Genomic DNA, 24286 nt, shown 5'->3' on the forward strand with positions numbered 1-24286 from the left:
ACTACGACATCTTTGGGAATAAACACATTTACTGCTGTAAGTTTTCCATTTTCTTTTTTATACGAAGGAAGATAGAAAGGTTTTCCATAGCAAATAATGAATTAGTAGTAAATAGTAAATAATGAATTTATATAGCGCCTAAACATCCACGTTAATCGTGCTCTGCGGCGCTTTACATAATAAAAATAAAAATGTTTAAAAACAACAAAATTAAAAATCACGACACTACATGATACATAATAAGCATGCATACAGAAAACAAAATCAAAGCAACATCTATTTTATGAAAAATAAGTCTCGCGGAACAACTCAGTCTTCAGACATTTCCTGAAAGATGATAAATTTTCACAGGACTTTGTCCGAGGACTCAGTGCGTTCCATAGGTAGTGACTTCGATGGTGACTTTTCCATGTTACTTTAGAGATGGATAGGAAATTGAAGGTTTTCACTAGTGAATATTCGGTGTTTTTTAAAAATAATCTATGGCAGCGTCAAACCAAAGTTTTCATTATTGAGTTTTCCGTTTTCTTTAAGATATGAAAGGGAAACAGAATGTTTATTCTTGTAAATGGTCTTTGTTCTGTTACAAGATAGGAAATCGTCACTTACCTAATAGGCTTCAACAGTCATGACGTCACTTCCCTCGTCATGACGCATGGTAACTTAATAACTGGCTCTAAACTATCGGAACAATGGCGGACGCCCTTGTGAAATATTTCTCCGACGAGCAAAAAAGCGTATCCAGGGGGGAAAAAACATTTTAAATCTGATCATGTTTTGACTTTTACACATTCTGATCATAAGACACATGAAACGTTTTAGCTAGCATGAAGAATAAAAAGTACAGATTTTCTTTGTTTAGAATCACGATGGCCCCCGTTGTTGGGCGACGTGACATCAGACTATTGAGTCCAATTATGTTTATATATTAAAATTTACTTAAAACCGTCTATGACACGTCTATGACTTAATGTCTATACTCAAATTGTGTTGTGGCAATTTGCAAACATTTCAGAAATCGCTCAACTCCTTTATCCAAACACCCATAATTATAATAAACAAGAGATACTTATTGAATTGCAAAATTGAAAGCTGGAGTGACTCCAAAGAAGAGTCAGCTAAAATTAACGCCGCCACTGAAAGGTCCGACACATAATCTCATTCTCCATATTTTTCTTACCTTGTAATGTGAGCAATCTATATTCATGTTTTCGTCCAACCAGGTCATCAATCACATGATTTGTTGGTCTCCAACGATTGGATATTTCTTAACAAATGTAAACACGCTGCTTTGTTTACAAATGTTATAAACATACCCATGTGTCAAGCTGAATCAAAATGACCAATCGTGATGTTAGATATTTAAAAAGATGTGAACACTTTTCACTAAGTGGGTCACTTTGAGCACATTTTGCAATGTGACCAATGACCTCGAGCACATGGAAAGTTAATTTAGATCATGCTCATTGTTAGTAAAACGGGAATTATTACGTCACTAGATAGGTTCTTTACCGTACTGTGTCAAAATGTTTATCTTGTGATCAGACCAGGGCAGACACATCACTAACTGTGTCATGCGGTGTGTTAGCCTTGCGTGGTATACGGTGTGTTAGCATTGCGTGGTATACGGTGTGTTAGCATTGCACCACATACTTGTTGTTTATGTTCTTGGTAGTCAACATATGCATTACGTCACTAGGTATTTGATGACGTGTTATAGTTACTGTAAAAAAGTATAGATAGTATGCGCTTGGCTAAGAAGCTCATAACATTGCCATCCGGAGGTACAACGTACGAACACACAAAACTATGTGTAACCATGAACTTTTATAGTCTGGTTAATACAGTTCAGTGAGAATAACTCACAAACGCGGATGGCAAAATATAACAACAAAGGCTTCAGTGACGTCATCTTCGAACTATCTATAGTCAAAATGTTTATTACGTCTCCGGGTATTTGTTACAGGATAATTAAAACAGATTTGACGTCACTAGGTATTTGTTGACCATGTTATTGTAACGCAATAATGTATAGTCATAATGTGTATGACGTCATTAGTTATGTGTTGGCCATGGTAATGTTACTTAATACATGATAATCAAAATGTGTATGACGTCACTAGCTATGTGTTGGCCATGTTATTGTTAATCAATAAAGTATAGCCAAAATTAGCATGACGTCACGAAGTAGGCCTAGTCGCTATAATTCACTGAGCGTTCAATAGTTACGTAAAACGGTTTGAATTATTTTTTGCCACAAAAGATTTTGTGGTCTTGAAGTTTGACACCAAGACTGGGGCCAGTAAGTCCGGGGTTCGGCTACCGCTGTGCTTGACAAAAATGAGCATTAGAGATGAAAAGCTTTTTACTTATGTAGAAATCTAAAAAAAAAATAACGCAATATTGTCCATTACAACAATGTTAAATTAGGTCCAGAAGTCGGTTCGGATATTAGACTTGTATACATGTATACCTCGGTATAGACCCATAAAGGGGAAAAAAGAACATTTTTTAAAAACCACTGTAAGTTTATGATTGTGATTATTTCAACTTTTGATTCAGTTCTCAAGTTTTTGTATTTCCGATATTATAAAAGATAGAAGCTAAAGGTTGCATGAAAAAATAATCGAACAAAAACGACTAGATGTGCGGCAATGTGGTCTTGTGGTATGACACTCGTTTTCGGATCGGAAGGTCCTGGGTTCGAGCCTCGCTCGGTGTATAGTTGAGTCCTTGGAAAAGGCTCGTTACTCACATTCTCTCACCGTACACGGGTGTAAAATGAGTTGTCTCTGTCTGAAAAAAAAATGTAATATCACCTAACAGGCGTTATGTCTCGTCCTATATGTTGCGTGTTGCTGTTGGTCATGGACCCTTTGTAAAGCGCGTTGAGCATATTTAGTGGATATTGCGCTATATAAAATCTCTCGTTCTTTTCTTTTTGTTTTCTTTTTTTAGATTTTGATCCATTCTTTGACTCCGTTTTAAACTGATTCACTTGTGTTTTTCTGTTGTAGACTATGAGGGAGATGTAACAAAGCTGCCAGGTATTTTATGACTTTCTTTCTTAACAAATCGTAGATTATTTGCTTATCTTGAATCCTCTAGTTTGACGTGTACATATATGTGACCCACCGTATCAAAGCGGTATTATGTCGGGATTCACTCTGTAAGGGAAATTGAATTCATAGCCACAAATATCCAACTTGGGTTTAATTTCTGTACGTTATGCTGGAGTATAAAGACTACTTCTTGCTTTGCAAAATCTTCTAACGTCAAATTTCTCATCAATCTTTCTATAAATTCACTTTTTGGGGTCTGAATCATCCCGACATAATACCGTTTTGAGACGGAGGGTCACATATACAGGTCTGACATCCAACGTATGAACCCCTGTTTCCTGCCCATCAATGATTTTTTTTTTGTGTTTATTCACCTTTTTAAATCTTTTTTATTTGGTTTTGTTTGACTATTGATTTGCTTTCTTATTTTATTTCCTTTTTTAAAAAAAATCATTTTATAGCAAAGTTATTGACCTTAAATATTGATTTTGACTCTCTGGGCTACATTTTAGCTTTCCAAGTGTGTGTACGCTGCACATTGTTTTGTTTTTGTTTTTTTTTGTTTGTTTTGTATACGGGTATTATAATATGTGACCCACCATATCGAATCGGTATTATGTCGGGATCCACTCGGTAAGGAAAATTGAATTCATAGCCACAAATATCCAACTTGGGTTTATTTTCTGTACGTTATGGTGGAGTATAAAGACTATTTCTTGCATTGCAAAAACTTCTAAGCTCCAATTTCTCATCAATCTATCTCTAAATCCACTTTTTGGGGTCTGAATCATCCCGACATAATACCGTTTTGAGACGGAGGTCACATATATCTTTCTCCAAGTCTTCACAGTCCATTGGTTTCTTTTCGTGCATTATGGGAATTAGCTTCATCTGACTATTAATAAAATAATGATGTGTATCGTACTGAAGTGAGGCGTGAAACAAATACGCAAAAGTTAATTTGATTTTTTAACCTATCTATCTATCTATCTATCTATCTATCTATCTATCTATCTATCTATCTATCTATCTATCTATCTATCTATCTATCTATCTATCTATCTATCTATCTATCTATCTATCTATCTATCTATCTATCTATCTATCTATATATCTATCTATCTATCTGTCTGTCTATCTATCTATCTATCTATCTCTCTATCTTTCTATCTATCTATCTATCTATCTATGTATTTATTTACCTATCTATCTATCTATCTACCTATCTATCTATCTATCTATCTATCTATCTATCTATCTATCTATTTATCTATCTATCTATCAATCTATCTATCTTTCTATCTCTCTATATATCTATCTTTCTATCTATCTATCTATCTATCTATCTATCTATCTATCTATCTATATATGTATCTTTCTATCTATCTATCTATCTATCTATCTATCTATCTATCTATCTATCTATGTATCTTTCTATTTATCTATCTATCTATCTATCTCTCTCCTCCTACGTTATACTGGGAATAAAATTATTTAATGCAAAAGTAAAATCAGAAAAAAACAATACAACTTTCACGGACACGGCCTATTGACTTAAAAAAAACTACTTTAAAATAATTCCAGCAGATAGAAGAAAAAGGAGAGAAAAAAAAAAAAAAAAAAAAAAAGAGAGAGAGAGAGAGAGAGAGAGAGAGAGAGAGAGAGAGAGAGAGAGGGGGGGGGTATATATCCATGTTTTTTGTTTATTTACCTTAACAACGTCGCTATCACATTACTGAGTTTGCGCCAACGGGTCCCGTTAGAGATAGACGACGATTGGGATTGTTTGGAAGCTTTAACCCTTTGCCCACTAGTCATTATGACATCGGAAATGCTATCGCCTTCTACATCTACGCCAGAATAGAAATAGAGGGTGGAGCCTACCATGATATAACATTTTATGGATCCCTAATTTCTTCATATCAGTTCTGTCCACTGACAGGTGGGTGGATATCGCTTTCAAGAACTTATGTCCTTATATGAAATCCTGAGTTTTTGACCAATCAACGGATTGCTCTTTTGATAGCTCGTTTGTCAACATGAGTCAGCTCAGCCCTTGATTTATGTAAAGGCATCACATGCGGTATATGTTGTGTAACTTCAAAGACCACGGTTGACCGAAAGCGATGAATGGAAGCCCTACTGTGGCGTGGAGAACGAGGTCTTGTATGTATAGTTACGTCATATCTCAACGCTCGTGAATTCTTAGTACGGCTGGACTCACAATCAAAACTCGAAATCTGTGTTTTAAACTCTTGAATCAATCGAATTACATCAGTGCGTTCGTCTCATTGAGAAATGAAAAACGATATATAAATCAAGAACATCGACCGGAAAATAAGGAAATTATCATAAAATTATAAAATTTGAGAAAGCTATTTTCAAAATCAAATATATTACAAAAAAGGTTATTTCTCGACCGATTTTTATGAGACAAAGACAATTTTTCTCCACTTTTCAAGCTGATTCCAACAATGAGGTTTTCAAATTTATCGCGATAAGATTCTTTGTCTTTATTTTTTTTAAATACCCAATTGACTGCTCAGGAAATGAATACGTAATCCTTGGCGGCTAGCGAGTAGGTGTTAAATTTTGCTTACCCTTTCCCACGCAGACGCACACACACACACACACACACACACACACACACACAGAGACTGAACACACAATGTATGTCTTTCACTTCTGGCCAAAGTTGCCTTATTACAACTTAGACTCGAATGATAACAGCGAGTAGGGTGTCAGATTAAACTTCAGTTTTAAAAGTCAAATTCAATTCACACCGTAATAAATCATAATAATGATCATTCTTGATATATTAGAGCATTAAAATATTTAATTCACATTACCATAAATATATTTTAAATATATGTATTTTGTAATTATTTTAGCGACGATACGAACCCCTTTTAATCGTCGAGCCGAACGATAGGATGCTTGACGACGATAAGTCTGTGTGTGTGTGTGTGTGTGTGTGTGTGTGTGTGCGTGCGTCTACGTGGGAAAGGGTAAGCAAAATTTAACACCTACTCGCTAGCCGCCAAGGATTACGTATTCATTTCCTGAGCAGTCAATTGGGTATAAAAAAAAAATAATGACAAATAATCTTATCGCGATAAATTTGAAAACCTCATTGTTGGAATCAGCTTGAAAAGTGGAGAAAAATTGTCTTTGTCTCATAAAAATTGGTCTAGAAATAACCTTTTTTGTAATAGATTTGATTTTGAAAATAGCTTTCTCAAATTTTATAATTTTATGATAATTTCCTTGTTTTCCGGTCGATGTTCTTGATTTATATATAGTTTTTCATTTCTCAATGAGACGAACGCACTGATGTAACTCGATTGATTCAAGAGTTTAAAACACATATTTCGTGTTTTGATTGTGAGTCCAGCCGTACTAAGAATGCACGAGCGTTGAGATATGACGTAACTATACATACAAGACCTCGTTCTCCACGCCACAGTAGGGCTTCCATTCATTGCTTTCGGTCAAACGTGGTCTTTGAAGTTACACAACATATACCGCCTGTGATGCCTGTACATAAATCAAGGGTTGAGCTGACTCATTTTGACAAGCGAGCTATCAAAAGAGCAATCGTTGATTGGTCAAAAACTCAGAATTTCATATAAGGACACAAGTTCTGGAAAGCGATACCCACCCACCTGTCAGTGGACAGAACTGATATGATGAAATTAGGGCTCCATAAATGTTATATCATGGTAGGCTCCACCCTCTATTTCTGTTCTGGCGTAGAAGGCGATAGCATTTCCGATGTCATAATGACTAGTGGGCAAAGGGTTAAAGCTTCCAAACAATCCCAATCGTCGTCTATCTCTAATCGGCCCCGTTAGAGCCCCGATGCGCAATCTGTCTATCATCTCATTCGTCTGTAGTGTTTCATTTATCCTGTTTTGTTGATAAAGGGGAAACCCAAAACGTTCACATTATCTCTTTTCGTTTATTAAATTGAAACTTACATTCAATTTCACATTGTTTTTTTTTTTTTTTTGTTAATGTCAAAATAACTATTCTAAAATGATTTATCCCATTTAGCTTACGGGAAGAAATAAACAGAAATGGAGTTTCCCCGACGTGTACTTATTTACAGGTCTGTTAACCCAACTGTTTATGGTCCCATTGTTATAGTGAAAATACTTACTCTCAAACCAACAATATCAAAACGCGTTCATAATGGTATAGTTAGACCTGCAAAATATTTATTTTATGTCGAGTTTACTCTTTTTTTCGGTCATTCCATTTCCTCTCCTGATCCTGAATAAATTGTGTGTCATAGCGTAGCCATCATTAACTTATAGCCTGACACTGACCAGAAAGTGACGTCAAAATGCCAGTCTTTGGCCACAAAAGAAAACAAATCTTTCAACCAATGGGACCACTTGATTCCATGAGCACTACTAATGACAACTCACTAGACGGTGAAAAAACAAATAATAACGTCAAAATGCCAGTCTTTTTGGGTTTCAGTGTCAGGCTATAACGAAACGATGGCTACGATCATAGACGCTATACATTTCTGTACCTTATTCACAACAAACACATAGTCATAGGTCTAAGGTAAAGGTCGTTAGAAAATCGAAATAAATTTTATTTTAAATTCATGTCAAATATGTTGATACCGTCGAATATTATAATACAGTAGATTAAAACATGGCAATTTCCTCAAAATAGAATCCAGAAAGTGCATTGATATTGACGTTTAGCTTAAATTCATACAGATGTTCTATCCGTATCAAATAAATGCCGACGGTATCGTGATCAATGGATTACGAGAAAACAAATCTGATCGTGCAGGTCTGGTTTGGTTTGATTCTTCTTCGTTCCTCTGATGGACATCTATGGCTGAAGTCCGATATCTGTTATGAAGTCTGTGGTCCGCTTTAGGTCCTCAGCCTCACCATAGACCTTTGGGTTGAGTGTTGTAGGGGTGACCCAGTGGTTCGAACGTTGCATGTTGTATAATGGGCAATCCATAAGCACATGTAAAGTGGTTTCATGGTCGGTTCCACATGGGCAATAAGGGGTTGTTCCAATACCTAGCTTTGTAAACATATGTCCTCTTAGTCTATTGTGTCCTGTTCGGAGGCGGAATAGAGTGACTTGGCTACTTCGCTGAATGGCATGGATTGGATCCTGCTTGTTGTGTTCCAGGTGTGTGTCATTCCTTTCTTTGTCTATTTTTAGCTTTATTATTTTCTTTTGCTGATGGTAAGTGATTGATGACTTCGGTTGTTTCTTTTGGGCTCCTTCTTTGGCCAGTTGATCGGCAATTTCATTTCCATATATACCTACATGACTTGGAATCCACTGCAGCACAATTTTTCCTGTTTTATCAGATAAGCCCTCAAGGGCCTCCACAGTGTGTGCGGCTTCAGAGTCCTGGTAATTTTCAATAGACCGGAGAGCATCATCAGAGTCTGTCAAGTAAACCACATTTTTCCCGTATATTCTGTGATCTCTGGATAGTTCTTTTGTTGCATTGAGGATGGCTTTTTCTTCAGTTTTAGTACTTGTGCACATTGAACCCACTGATACAGATATTTTTGTTTCTGTTTTATCTGTCCAGTGTATGAGTGCACCAGCACCTCCATTCATGAGGGGGCCGGAAACTGAGCCATCTGTATAAACTCTTATCCAGTTGGTCATTGGGTATTTTTTATCGATCATCTTTAGGGTTTGAGCATTGTCATTATTGCTTCGAATGTTTTTCTTGTTGATGGTTATGGATTTTTGTTTCTTTTTCCACGGTGGTGGTTTGAGATTTGGGACATTGATTTGGGCAATATCTTCCTTTGGTGCTCTCTAGTTTTTGTCCCAAGGCGATGAAGTTTTCTCTTTTGAGTCGATTCTCTTTCTTTTCTATTGTACTTGGATGCAGTGGTTGGGATTCCATGAATTTTATCTTTGAGAATTGTGTCATTATTTTTAAATTTCGTTGTTCTTTGAGAGGTTTTATTCCTGTGTGGGTTTCCATCTTGTGAATTGGTGTTGTTTTCATTGCTCCAGTGATCACGCGTAGGCATTGGTTTTGGACTTTTTCAACCTTTTGAAATTGAACCTGTGAGCACGTTCCCCATGCCGATATGGCATAGTCTATTGCAGGTCTTACATATCCAAGATATGTCTTCTTCAGGACGTTTGAGTTTGCTCCCCATTGCGTTCCAGCAAGTTTTCGGAGAAGCTGCATTCTCTTGTACCCTTTCTGTTGACTTTCATCTATTTGATGTTTCCAAGTGAGTCGAGGGTCAAATTTCACTCCTAGATACTTAGGCATAATGTCTTCTCTCAGAATCTTTCCATCCAAAGTTAATCGCATAGATTGCTTTTTGGTTGATAAGCTGAATGTTGTGTATGTGGTTTTATCAGCATTTACTCTCATACCCCAGTCTTTTGTCCATTTGCTCAAAGCATCAAGAGTCATCTGTATCCTGGCCTTTGCAGTACCAATATTTCTTTCAGTGCATATCAGTGCAAGGTCATCTGCATACATGGCTGCTTTTACTCCTCTGCATTTGGTTTCGCAGATGTCATTGATAAAAACGACAAAGAGGGTTGGTGAGAGAACCCCGCCTTGTGGTACTCCATTTGTCATGTTCGTTATCTTGCTTTAAGAGTTTTGAGATTGGACTCTTGCTTTTCGATTTGTGAGGTAATCTTTAATCCATGCAAACATGTTGTGTGAATTGTTGGCTTTCTTAAGTTTGAGTTTGAGTCCTTTTGTCCAGACTTTGTCAAATGCCTTTTCCACATCCACCCAAACTGTGACTGTGTGTTTTTTTTCTTGGTAACCATTTTCGATCAGCTGCGAGATGTATGTTATCTGGTCCTCTGTGCAGCGAAATTGTCTGAACCCAGCCTGTTCATCTGATATCAACTTGTTGCTTTCTAAATACCATTGGAGACGGCGATTAACAATTCTCTCCATCAGTTTACCCAAGCAGCTTGTCAAACTTATTGGTCGGTAGCTTTCGGGTTTATTTTTTGGCTTGCCATCCTTCTTTATTGGTATCATGGTTGCCTGTTTCCATTTGTGCGGAAGTTTACCCTGTTTCCAACTTGCATTGAACAGTTGTTTCATTTTCCTCTTTGTGAGCGTTCCTAGGTGTTTCAACATGTCATTAGTAACACCATCTGGACCTGGTGATTTGTTCGTTTTTAGAGATTTCAAGGCAATTTCTACTTCTTCTTTTTTAATCGAACTGAACATGACATTATCTGTGGATTCTTTGGGTGTATCCTTGTGTTTTCTCAATTCTTTGTGGACTTCTCGTTTTCGTTCCTTTCTAATCTGTATACTCCCAACACTTGAGTACTGCTTCATAAAACAGTTTGCTGCTTGTTTTTTTGTTGAGAATCCTCCCCTGATCATCTTCTCCTGATGGTGCAGCATATCTGTTTTCTTGTCCACTTAGAGCTTTGGTTGGCTTCCATAACTTTCTTCCGTCTCTGTCGTAGTCAAGTTGTCTGGGTTTTTCATGCCATGCTTCCTGTTTTGCTTTTATTGTTTCTTTCCTGAGAGTTTTTTCAGCCTCTTTGTAAATTTCCATATTCTCATCATTTGGCTCTCTCTCTGCTTTTTTTCTGTGTTCAGTGACTTGGCTGTTGAGACTTCCTAATTTTTCAGTCCATCCTGGACAGTAGTCCTTTCTTGATCCTCTGGGGATTGATTCTTTTGCAGCTTTCATGATTGATTTTGTGAAAGCTTTGGCTGATTTTTCCACATTCCTTGTTTTATAGTTTATCTCTTTTGTATAACTATCAGTCAACTTTGAAAACAGAGTCCAGTCTGCTTTTTTATAATTCCATCTCGGAGGTGGTGCCTTTCTGTCTTTTGCATATTCTTCAGTTATTTCAACCAGAATGGGACGATGATCACTTCCTGCCAGTTGTTCCTTTACCTGTTTACTGACTTTTCCGGTGAGATCTTCAGATATGAGAGTTAGGTCTGGAGTTGATGTTGTCTTCCATGCTCTTGAGAAGTATGTATCTGGGTCATCTTCATTTCTGACAATTTGAAGCTTACTGTCTGTAAGCCAATTTTCAAGGCTTTCACCTTTTCTGTTTAAGTCATTGTATCCCCAGCTTGGGGAGTGGCTATTGAAGTCTCCCACAACAATGAACTGTTCTTCTTCACTTCTTATGTTTTCAATTGGCAGATTCTCTGATGGTGGGCTGTAACAGTTATATATTGTGTATTGCAATTTGTTTTTGGTAATTTTTACAGCCAATATTTCAACAGATTCATCTGTCGTTATTTCATTTGTCGCTATGTCATTTCTGACGAAGATGATTACTCCACCTTTGTTCCGTTCTTTTCTGTCTTTCCTAAAATGTTGATATCCCCTTATTAAATACCTAATGTTTTCTGTGAGGTGTGTCTCCTGAATGCAGGCAATATCTATCTTCTCATCCTGAAAAAACTTGGAGAGGGCAGTCTTTTTATGTTGTATCCCTTCTGCATTCCATTGTAGCAATTTGATAGCTCCAGTAGTCTGTAACCTTGCATTTCCTACCCTGGTTCCACAGCAGGAGGGCAAGGTACCACCAGATCGCTTGGGTGAACCCTGTTTATCAGGGCTCGACGCTAGGTCCGTCCGGCGGGAATCCCCAGACTTCGCGCCATATCGTCCGGCAGTTTTGTTGTCCATCATTGTGAGGAGGATGCGTGTCACATTAATTTTTGGGTTGGTTTCCCTCTCCAGACTATTTGCGCCTTTCGGCTCTGCGACTCCGACTTCAGCGGTTCTTTATTCTCTGGATGTGATTCCATAGCCTTTCATCTTCCCAGATCCACAAGGCAGTGGTGGTTTGAAGTTGGAGTTTTTCTTCTCCTAGACAGACTGCTTTCCAAGGCTATGAGCTCTGTCCACCCATTAATGGTGTCTAGGCTGGGAGTCCAGGAGGGTATCTTTGTAGAGTGGCAGTTTCCCTTCACCCCACCAGCGTCATGGGACTAGCACAGCTTATTGCGTGAACTAGGGCAATCTGGCCACGGGGTTGATTCCTCCCTTCATCCGTCACCTCAGACACATAGAAACTCGTGTCATCAGCCAGTTAGAAAGTTCCTTTCGGAATACTCCAACCGTTGCCCAGGAGACGGGCGGGGAAGAATGCCCCTACGTGGACCCTGACACGAGCTGGAATGGGTTGCGGATCAGTACTGATCAAAATAATCCAATCCTGCCTCCCTGGGTTGATTCAATATGATTCCCATCCTCCTCCTCCTCCTCCTCCAGATAAATCCTGACTGCAACAAACTAAACTACCTTGAGAGGAAACAAGTTGACTTCTCATCAATGAGATTATTATCTAATCTAGGTTATAATCCGTACTGTTTCCCTTTGGTGCCAAATTCACTTGTTGGATATCAAAGGGTTTTGTTATTGCTAATTCCAAAATAATGACATGGAATTCCTTTTGGTGCATACAAATTGTTTTTAATGTTATGGTCCGTAATTTTCCCTTTGGTGCCAAATTCACTTGTTGGATATCAAAGGGTTTTGTTATTGCTAATTCCAAAATAATGACATGGAATTCCTTTTGGTGCATACAAATTGTTTTTAATGTTATGGTCCGTAATTTTCCCTTTGGTGCCAAATTCACTTGTTGGATATCAAAGGGTTTTGTTATTGCTAATTCTAAAATAATGACATGGAATTCCTTTTGGTGCATACAAATTGTTTTTAATGTTATGGTCCGTAATGTTCCCCTTGGTGCCAAATGCACTTTTTGGATATTAAAGGGTTGTGTTTTTGTTAATCCCAAAATAATGACATGGAATTGCTTTAGGTGAAAACAAATTTTGTTTGTTTTTAATTGTGCACGGAATGCATGATTCGATCCACTGTAGACACGCGACTTCCTGATAGATTGCATGCGTTAATATCCTTGTTAAATAACATTAAACATTTAATTTGTCAAAACAGTAGATTGATGAGAAATAGCAGCTGGGTTCAAAGATTAAATCTTGATATTACAATTAGATAAATAAAATGCTTAGATCGAATTAAAACAAAGAACATCTGTTGTTGAATCATCATCATCATCATCATCATCATCATCATCATCATCATCATCATCATCATCATCATCATCATCATCATCTTCTTCTTCCTCCTCCTCATCATTATCACCATCTTCATCATTATCATCATCATCATCATCATCATCATCATCATCATCATCATCATCATCATCATCATCATCATCATCATCATCATCTTCTTCCTCCTCCTCATCATTATCACCATCTTCATCATTATCATCATCATCATCATCATCATCATCATCATCATCATCATCGTCGTCATCATCATCATCATCATCATCATCATCATCATCATCATCATCATCATTCTGATCCAATGCTTTCCGTTTCTTCCAACAGATACAAGTTTAATCGACATCTGCTTTCATCGTAGTATTTGTTACCGTCATTGTTGTTTTGTTGTTGTTGTTGAATAGCGCGATTGCAAATGTTGTAAAACGGTGGAGAATAGTCTTCAAAACAATGGACTAAAAAATTATCCCCCCAAGAATGTCAAACTAATAAAGGCTATCAAAGCATCATCAAGTTAAGAAACCAAAACGTTATTCAAGACAGCTTAGCAAACATTAATTTCAGGGGGCGTGGATAATTTGGTTGATTTGGTGCCACGCCCCTGATTACTTTAGTCAAGACAGCTAAGCAAACATAACTTTCAGGAGGCGTGGATATTTTGGTTGATTTGGTGCCACGCCCCTGATTACTTTAGTCTAGACAGCTAAGCAAACATTACTTTCAGGGGCGTGGATATTTTGGTTGATTTGGTGCCACGCCCCTGATTACTTTAGTCTAGACAGCTAAGCAAACATTACTTTCAGGGGTGTGGATATTTTGGTTGATTTTGTGCACGCCACTGATTACTTCAGTCTTTGTTTTTTTTGTTTGTTTGTTTAACTAGCTAAAAATCAATATTCACCGCATGAATCGAGCACACATATTATATTACCGTTTTGATGTGTTGAAAACATTATAAGAAACATTTCCCATAAATTCTAAACACAGAATACATAATCTGATTATGGATGTGTCATATAAAAGCATAAATGAGATTTTATGATCTGGAGCAAATCAACACCTTCGGCGTTTTTACTGGCTTTAGAATAGTATTTATTATTTTGGTATGTTGCAAGGTTGTGGAATCAGTCCAAATCACACCTGCGTACTTTCTTGGAAAAAAAAATATTTAGAAATTTGTCCAGAAATGTCGTCCTTCAAATATCGATCTATTTAAATGACCCTTGTCTTCGCAAAAAAAAAAAAGAAAACCCGTTCAAATCTGGGTTTCGCGAAGTACAACAAACATGGTCATTTTTGCAACGAGGAATGCGTCATCAGTAGTTTTTATAACACAACCCTTCACGCCAAACACACTATTTCTGGCTACGCCAACGACACTATCATCATCAGTAGTTTTTATAGAACAGCCCTTCACGCCAAAAACACTATTTGCAGCTACGCCAACGACACTATCATCATTAGTAGTTTTTATAGCACAACCCTTCACGCCAAACACACTATTTCTGGCTACGCGAACGACACTATCATCATCAGTAGTTTTTATAGCACAGCCCTTCAGGCAAAACACACTATTTCTGGCTACGCCAACGACACTATCATCATCAGTAGTTTTTATAGCACAGCCCTTCACGCCAAACACACTATTTCTGGCTACGCCAACGACATTATCATCATCAATAGTTTTTATAGCACAGCTCTTCACGCCAAAAACACTATTTGCAGCTACGCCAACGACACTATCATCATCAGTAGTTTTTATAGCACAACCCTTCACGCCAAACACACTATTTCTGGCTACGCGAACGACACTATCACTCAGTAGTTTTTATAGCACAGCCCTTCACGCAAACACACTATTTCTGGCTACGCCAACGACACTATCATCATCAGTAGTTTTTATAGCACAGACCTTCACGCCAAACACACTATTTCTGGCTACGCGAACGACACTATGATCATCAGTAGTTTTTAAAAGCACAGCCCTTCACGGCCAAACACACTATTTCCAGCTACGCCAAGGACACTATCGTCATCAGTAGTTTTTATATCACAGACCTTCACGCCAAAAACACTATTTCTGGCTACGCGAACGACACTATGATCATCAGTGGTTTCTATAACACAGCCCTTCTCTGGCTACGCGAACGACACTATCATCATCAGTAGTTTTTATAGCACAGACCTTTTCTGTACGCGAACGACACTATCATCATCTGTAGTTTTTATAGCACAGCCCTTCACGCCAAACACACTATTTCTGACTACACCAACGACACTATCATCATCAGTAGTTTTTATAGCACAGACCTTCCGCCAAAAACACTATTTCGCTACCAACGACACTATATCCATCAGTAGTTTTTATGCACACTCTTCACGCCAACACACTATTTCTAGCTACGCGAACGACACTATCATCCTCAGTAGTTTTTGTAGCACGGCCCTTCACGCCAAACACACTTTTTCCAGCTACGCGTACGACACTATCATCATCTGTAATTTTTATAGCACAGCCTTCACGCCAAACACACTATTTCGCTACGCGAACGACACTATCATCATCAGTAGTTTTTATAGCACAGCCTTCACGCCAAACACACTTTTCTAGCTACGCCAACGACACTATCATCATCAATAGTTTTTATAGCACAGCCTTCACGCCAAACACACCATTTCATGCTACGCCAACGACACTATCATCATCAGTAGTTTTTATACACAACCCTTCACGCCAAACACACTATTTCTGAGCTACGCAACGACACTATCATCATCAATAGTTTTTATAGCACAGCCATTCACGCCAAGCACACTATTTCTGACTACGCCAACGACACTATTATCATCAGTAGTTTTTATACACACCTTCACGCCAAACACACTTTTCAGCTACGCCAACGACACTATCATCATCAGTAGTTTTTATAGCACAGCCCTTCACGCCAAACACACTATTTCTGGCTACGCGAACGACACTATCATCATCGGTAGTTTGTATAGCACAGCCCTTCACGCCAAACACACTATTTCCAGCTACCAACGAACACTATCATCATCAGTAGTTTTTATAGCACAGCCTTCACGCCAAACACACTATTTCTAGCTACGCCGAACGACACTATCATCATCAGTAGTTTTTTATAGCACAGCCCTTCACGCCAAACACACTATTTCCAGCTACGCCAACGACACTATCATCATCAGTAGTTTTTATACACACTTCACGCCAAAACACTATTCTGCTACGCAACGACACTATCATCTCAGTTTTCTATAACACCAGCACCTATTTCTGCTACGCCAACGACACTATCATCATCAGTAGTTTTTATAAGCACGCAACCTTTCACGCCAACACACTATCTATCGTAGCCTATAGCACACCCTTCATCAACAGTATTTTATAGCACAAGACACTTCACCCAAATACACAGCTACTTTCTGCTACGCCAACGACACTATCATCATCAGTAGTTTTTATAACACAGCCCTTCACGCCAAACACACTATTTCTGACTACGCGAACGACACTATCATCATCAGTAGTTTTTATAGCACAGCCCTTCACGCCAAACACACTATTTCCAGCTACGCCAAGGACACTATCGTCATCAGTAGTTTTTATAGCACAGACCTTCACGCCAAAAACACTATTTCTGGCTACGCGAACGACACTATGATCATCAGTGGTTTTTATAACACAGCCCTTCACGCCAAACACACTATTTCCAGCTACGCGAACGACACTATCATCATCAGTAGTTTTTATAGCACAGCCCTTCACGCCAAACACACTATTTCCAGCTACGCCAACGACACTATCATCATCAGTAGTTTTTATAACACACCTTCACGCCAAACACACTATTTCGAGCTACGCCAACGACACTATCATCCTCAGTAGTTTTTATAACACACCTTCACGCCAAACACACTATTTCTGACTACGCCAACGACACTATCATCATCAGTAGTTTTTATACACACCTTCACGCCAAACACACTATTTCTAGACTACGCGTACGACACTATCATCATCAGTAGTTTTTATAGACAGCCCTTCCCGCCAAACACACTATTTCCAGCTACGCGAACGACACTATCATCATCAGTAGTTTTTATAGACAGCCTTCACGCCAAACACCTATTTCTACTACGCCAACGACACTATCATCATCAGTAGTTTTTATACACAGCCCTTCACGCCAAAACACAATATTTCCAGCTACGCCAACGACACTATCATCATCAGTAGTTTTTATACACACCCTTCACGCCAAACACACTATTCTCAGCTACGCGAACGACACTATCATCATCAGTAGTTTTTATAGCACAGCCTTCACGCCAAAACACTATTTCAGCTACGCCAACGACACTATCATCATCAGTAGTTTTTATACACACCCTTCACGCCAATACACTATTTCGACTACGCGAACGACACTATCATCATCATGTTTTTATAACACAACCCTTCCCCAAAACACTATTTTGACTACGCCAACGACACTATCATCATCAGTAGTTTTTAACACACCTTCACGCCAAAACACTATTTCCAGCTACGCCAACGACACTATCATCTCAGTAGTTTTTATACACACCCTTCACGAAAACAACTATTTCCAGCTATGTGAACGACACTATCATCATCAGTGGTTTTTATAACACAGCCCTTCACCCCAAATACATATTTCTGACTACGCGACGACACTATCATCATCAGTAGTTTTTATAGCACAGCCCTTCACGCCAAATACACTATTTCCAGCTACGCCAACGACACTATCATCATCAGAGTTTTTATAACACAACCCTTCACGCCAAATACACTATTTCTGACTACGCGAACGACACTATCATCATCATTAGTTTTTATAACACAACCCTTCACACCAAACACACTATTTCTGACTACGCCAACGACACTATCATCATCAGTAGTTTTATAACACAACCCTTCACGCCAAACACACTATTTCCAGCTTTGCGAACGACACTATCATCATCATTAGTTTTTATAGCACAGCCCTTCACGCCAAACACACTATTTCCAGCTTTGTGAACGACACTATCATCATCAGTGGTTTTTATAACACAGCCGTTCACGCCAAATACACTATTTCTGACTACGCAAACGACACTATCATCATCAGTAGTTTTATAGCAGAGCCCTTCACGCCAAACACACTATTTCCAGCTACGCCAACAACACTATCATCATCAGTAGTTTTTATAGCACAGCCCTTCACGCCAAACACACTATTTCCAGCTATGCGAACGACACTATCATCATCAGTAGTTTTTATAGCACAGCCCTTCACGCCAAACACACTATTTCCAGCTACGCCAACGACACTATCATCATCAGAGTTTTTATAACACAACCCTTCACGCCAAAACACTATTTCTGCACTACGCGAACGACACTATCATCATCATGTTTTTATAACACAACCCTTCACACCAAACACACTATTTCTGACTACGCAACGACACTATCATCATCAGTAGTTTTATAACACACCTTCACGCCAAACACACTATTTCCAGCTACGCAACGACACTATCATCATCAGTAGTTTTTTAGCACAGCCCTTCACGCCAAACACACTATTTCCAGTTGCGAACGACACTATCATCATCAGTGTTTTTATACACAGCCGTCATGCCAAATACACTATTTCTGACTACGCAAACGACACTATCATCATCAGTAGTTTTTATAGCAGAGCCCTTCACGCCAAACACACTATTTCCAGCTACGTGAACGAACTATCATCATCAGTGGTTTTTATACACAGCCCTTCACGCCAAACACTATTTCGATACGTGAACGACACTATCATCATCAGTAGTTTTATAGCAAACTCTGGCTACTAACGACCCTCTCCTAAGCGCCTCAAACACACTATTTCCAGCTACGCGAAGCATTATCTCAGTAGTTTTAGCACAGCTTCACGCAACATATATGTAAATCATTATACAAGGACAGCGTGGCTCAGCAGAATGGTCTTTGCTTCGTAAACCGAAAGATACCGAGTTCGATTTTCTGCCGCTGCGCTGTATGGCCTTGAACAAGTCACAACGCCCTAGCTTAATTTGCGGCACTGCACTGCGGCTTACGCCTGGATTATTCCAGTCTTCCCTTTGAATAGACCTTAGAGACAAGTTTCTCCTATGGGATGAATAAAGGGAATTTTATTTATTTACAAGCTGGAAATCATGATTTCAGAAAACTCGTGTTCATTGATGAATATTGTAGGTTTCTTTCTTTGTGTGGATGGGGGCTCGACTATTTTGTAAAATTGTATTACCGCCTAACAAGCGTTATGTCCCGTCCTAAAGGTTAAGTTTTGCTGTTGGCCTGGGACCCTTTGTAAAGCGCTTTGAGCACATTTAGTGGAAATTGTGCTATATAAAAAAGCTTTTTTTTCTCCCTCAAAAATCACTACGGTTGTGGTTATGGCATGAAAGCTTTCGCCAAAACCACTACGGTATTCATTTTTTAAAATCATTTTTTGCGCGATAGTGTTTTGAGCGGCTCATAATACACTTCAACAGTCGTAACGTCACTTCCCTCGTAATGACGCATGGTAACTTAGTAACTGGCTCTAAACTATCGGAACAATGGCGGACGCCCTTATGAAATATTTCTCCGACGAGCAAAAAAGAGTATCCAGTGGAAAACAAACATTAATAATCTGATCATGTGTTGACTTTTACACATTCTGATCACAAGACATATGAAAAGTTCCAGCCATCATGAAGAATAAAAAGAACATATTTTCTTTGTTTAGAACCACTATAGCCGCCGTTGCTGGTGGCGTGACTATTGTATCCAATTATTGCAATACTGCCTTCTGAATCCTTTTCCTTGATCAATTGCACTGAATGGAATAATGAGTGTATAGAAAGCTATAAAGCTTGCGGCTATGTGGTGAATTTTTAATGCAGAAATGTGAGTGGGAACAACAAGAGATGAAGTGAGTAGGAAAGTGCCAGAAGACAATAGAGAATAAAAACAATTTTTTTTTCGCGGCGGTGATGGGGGTTTTGAACCCGCGACCTTACTGGTACGACAATTCCGCCTGGCTGGTGAGAGAGTGACTCTACCGTATGAGCTATCCACGATCCCAAAAAAGATCGTCTCTAACTCAGGTCATTATTAGAGCTCTCTCTCTCACTCTCTCATCGACTACTTGCGATCGCGGGTCCAACCTCCGCGAAGTTAGTTAGCCAGCAATTAAGCTTAATAGCCAATATTCTCAACACAAACATATAACATAGAAACGAGTGAGACATTGAGTATGCTCCGGTATTTGGGGTGCATTTTTAATTCAGAAATGTGAGTGGAGCAGGCACTTATGTTGGTAACAACAAGAGAAGAAGTGAGTAGGAAAGTGCCTGCTCCACTCACTTTGGTTTCATCGGAACAAAAAAAATCCAGTCTGGTTTGATTGACTTTAAGGGTTTTACGGAGCTTGCAACACATTTAGGTCATATCAGCGCCAGTAAAAGAGAAGAAAATGGGATAGTAAAAATTTCTAGAAGTACAATTAAAGCACCAAGGAAAAGGAAAACAAAAGGGGAATTGGTTGAAATAGGGAACAGATGGAGATTCCAAAAGCACTCTATCAAGGTACTTAGTTTGAAATTACCTAAAAGTCTCATCCAGACACAAGCACAGGTCTCCACTAAGAGGGACATACTCAAATGTTTACAAATCATATATTATAATATGTAAACAATACATAATAAAATGCATAACAGAGAGATGATTTACAAGACAAAAAAATATCATCTCCCAAAACTAACTATACATTCGACTGTTTCCCTCTCAGCTAGGGTATCCGCCAGGGCCAGGACAAGACCAAATAATTTCATCCCAAGACAAAGACAGAGCATGTTATAAAACAGATATAAGGGGATAGAAGACACAATAAGTGCCTCCCTGTCCACTATGGGAGGTCAGGGACCCCACCCAGTGAGAAGGGGATAGAAAACACAATAAGTGCCTCCCTGTCCACTATGGGAGGTCAGGAACCCTACCCAGTGAGAGGGGGATAGAAGACACAATAAGTGCCTCCCTGTCCACTATTGGAGGTCAGGGACCCCACCCAGTGAGAGGGGGATAGAAGACACAATAAGTGCCTCCCTGTCCACTATGGGAGGTCAGGAACCCTACCCAGTAAGAGGGGGATAGAAGACACAATAAGTGCCTCCCTGTCCACTATTGGAGGTCAGGGACCCCACCCAGTGAGAGGGGGATAGAAGACACAATAAGTGCCTCCCTGTCCACTATGGGAGGTCAGGGACCCCACCCAGTGAGAGGGGGATAGAAGACATAATAAGTGCCTCCCTGTCCACTATTGGAGGTCAGGGACCTCACCCAGTGAGAGGGGGATAGAAGACACAATAAGTGCCTCCCTGTCCACTATGGGAGGTTAGGAACCCCACCCAGTGAGAGGGGGATAGAAGACACAATAAGTGCCTCCCTTTCCACTATGGGAGGTCAGGGACCCCACCCAGTGAGAGGGGGATAGAAGACACAATAAGTGCCTCCCTGTCCACTGGAGGCAGTGAGAGGGATAGAAACAATGCCCCTCACTATGGAGTAGACCCCACCCAGTGAGAGGGGGATAGAAGACACAATAAGTGCCTCCCTGTCCACTATGGAGGTAGGACCCCACCCAGTGAGAGGGGGATAGAAGACACAATAAGTGCCTCCCTGTCCACTATGGGAGGTCAGGGACCCCACCCAGTGAGAGGGGGATAGAAGACACAATAAGTGCCTCCCTGTCCACTATGGGAGGTCAGGGACCCCACCCAGTGAGAGGGGGATAGAAGACACAATAAGTGCCTCCCTGTCCACTATGGGAGGTCAGGAACCCCACCCAGTGAGAGGGGGATAGAAGACACAATAAGTGCCTCCCTGTCCACTATGGGAGGTCAGGAACCCCACCCAGTGAGAGGGGGATAGAAGGCACAATAAGTACCTCCCTGCCCACTATGGGAGGTCAGGACCACCGTGAGAGGGGAAGAAGACACAATAAGTGCCTCCTGTCCACATGGAGGTCAGGAACCCCACCAGTGAGAGGGGGATAGAAGACACAATAAGTGCCTCCCTGTCCACTATGGGAGGTCAGGAACCCCACCCAGTGAAGAGGGGATAGAAGACACAATAAGTGCCTCCCTGTCCACTATGGGAGGTCAGGAACCCCACCCAGAATCAAGGCTGGAGCAACAAAATTCTGGGTTTACGGTAAACTTCCATAAAGGGAGTTAATTAGGAAAATTAATTGAGCTTTTTTTTTTTTAAACTGAGATTTTTTTTTACATAGAGCAATATCCACTAAACATGCTCAACACGCTTTACAAGGGGTCCCTGGCCAACAGCAACACTTAACATGTAGGATGAGACATGATGCCTGTTAGGCGATAATACATTTTTTTTTTCGGACAGACACAACGCTGTAGACAGCCAGGTCCTCATTTTACACCTGAGTACGGTGAGAGAATGTGAGTAAAGAGCCTTTTCCAAGGCGAGGCTCGAACCCAGGACCTTCCGATCCAAAAGCGAGTGTCATACCATAAGATCGCATAGCCGCACAATTGCCCACCACTCCCATGTCCCCTTTCCATTCCCTCACATACATGATAGTGTTACTAGCTGTTCTATAATTAAACCTTAGCGAATGCTGGTAAAATTGTGAGGGAATTATCTTATATTTCATAGAATTGGTGGTTATCAGTGATAGAAATTCAAGTTACAACAGTAAATGATTATTGCAACATTATATATTTTCAAATGTAGGAATTGGATTCAGTAGTCTGATGTCACGCTGCCCGGCAACGGTGGCCATCTTGGGTCTAAACAAAGAAAATCATTACTTTTTATTCTTCGTGCTGCCTAGAACTTTTCATATGACTTGTGATCAGAATGTGTAAAAGTCAAAACATGATCAAATTTATGGGTTTTTTTCCCCTCTGGATACGCTTTTATGCTCGCCGGAGAAATATTTCATACGTGCGTCCGCCATTGTTCCGATCGTTAAGAGCCAGTGTTACTAAGTTACGTGAGTGGAGCAGGCACTTATGTTGGTAACAACAAGAGATGAAGTGAGTAGAAAAGTGCCAGAAGACAATAGAGAATAAAAAATTTTTCGCGGTGGTGGTGAAAATTTTGTTATTCTCTATTGTCTTCTGGCACTTTTCTACTCACTTCATCTCTTGTTGTTACTAAGTTTCCATGCGTCATTAGGAAGGAAGTGACGTTACGCCTGTTAAAGAGTATTGATTGCTGCTGCAGTTATTACAGATAGGGTTTGAACACGTTATGATGACGACTCGGATCTCCAGCAGTTTTAAAATTCAAGGGAATTCAATGTGAGAAAATAGGGACATAAAACCTAGCTGAGAATCACATCAAGATAATCCATTATATATACTACACGTGTATTAAAATAACTTTCTCAGGATTCGTTTAATTGTTTGTTTGTTTTGAAGGGTTTTACGGCGCTTGCAGCACATAATTTAGGTTATATCAGCGCCAGTAAAAAGGAAGAAAATTGGATAGTGAAAATATTCTAGATGTACAATTAAAAGGACTTGAGGAAAAAGTAAGACAAAGGGGAAATGGTACAAGAGCACACTCTCTCAATGTACTCAGTTTGAGATCACCTAAATGTCTCACCCAGACACCAGCACAAAGTCCCGCTAAGAGGAATACCCTCAAATGATTACATTATATATTCAAAATAACAAAACACAACAGAGAGATGATTTACAAGGAAAAAAAATATCATCTCCCAAAACAATAACTATACGTTTGACTGTTTCCCTCCCAGCCAAGCACTACAGCCAGGGCTAGGGCAAAATCAAGTAATCTCAATCCAAGACAAGGGCAAAAAACAAGATATAAGGGGATAGAAGACACAGTAAGTGCCACCCTGCCCACTATGGGAGGCCAGGAACCCCACCCAGAGGATTCATGTGAAAGCTGTAGACTAAATCTTAGCGAAATTGATTGTCTTCAATATCATAATTGCAGTCACTCCTACCATCATTTCGGTATACCCTCGCTCAATACCCTCAATTCTCTCTATATGCATCTCCTATTCTAATTTCCTTTATT

At 39.5% G+C, this 24286-nt stretch overlaps 1 protein-coding gene and 1 long non-coding RNA gene across 3 annotated transcripts in view; both read left to right on the forward strand.

Annotated features, from left to right (window-relative positions):
- The window catches only part of LOC144960788 (uncharacterized), a 23850-nt gene extending 10308 nt beyond the window's left edge, over positions 1-13542 (forward strand). The window contains exons 3-6 of one of the 2 annotated variants that reach the window (XR_013642937.1): positions 1-36; positions 3018-3047; positions 7119-7173; positions 13471-13542. The exon at positions 1-36 is cut by the window's left edge and continues 37 nt beyond it. This is a non-coding gene — a long non-coding RNA (uncharacterized LOC144960788). Of the gene's footprint in view, positions 37-2958; positions 3048-7118; positions 7174-13470 lie in introns of those variants that run through there. The other variant, XR_013642938.1, reaches the window with a different exon arrangement.
- LOC144960786 (perlucin-like) overlaps positions 1-24286 on the forward strand; it is a 217675-nt gene that overhangs the window by 10488 nt on the left and 182901 nt on the right. The window lies entirely within an intron of this gene.

This window comes from Berghia stephanieae, chromosome 15, assembly GCF_034508935.2.
Source record: "Berghia stephanieae isolate SIO BIC M18660-M18661 chromosome 15, UCSD_Bste_1.3, whole genome shotgun sequence".
NCBI lineage: Eukaryota > Metazoa > Mollusca > Gastropoda > Nudibranchia > Aeolidiidae > Berghia > Berghia stephanieae.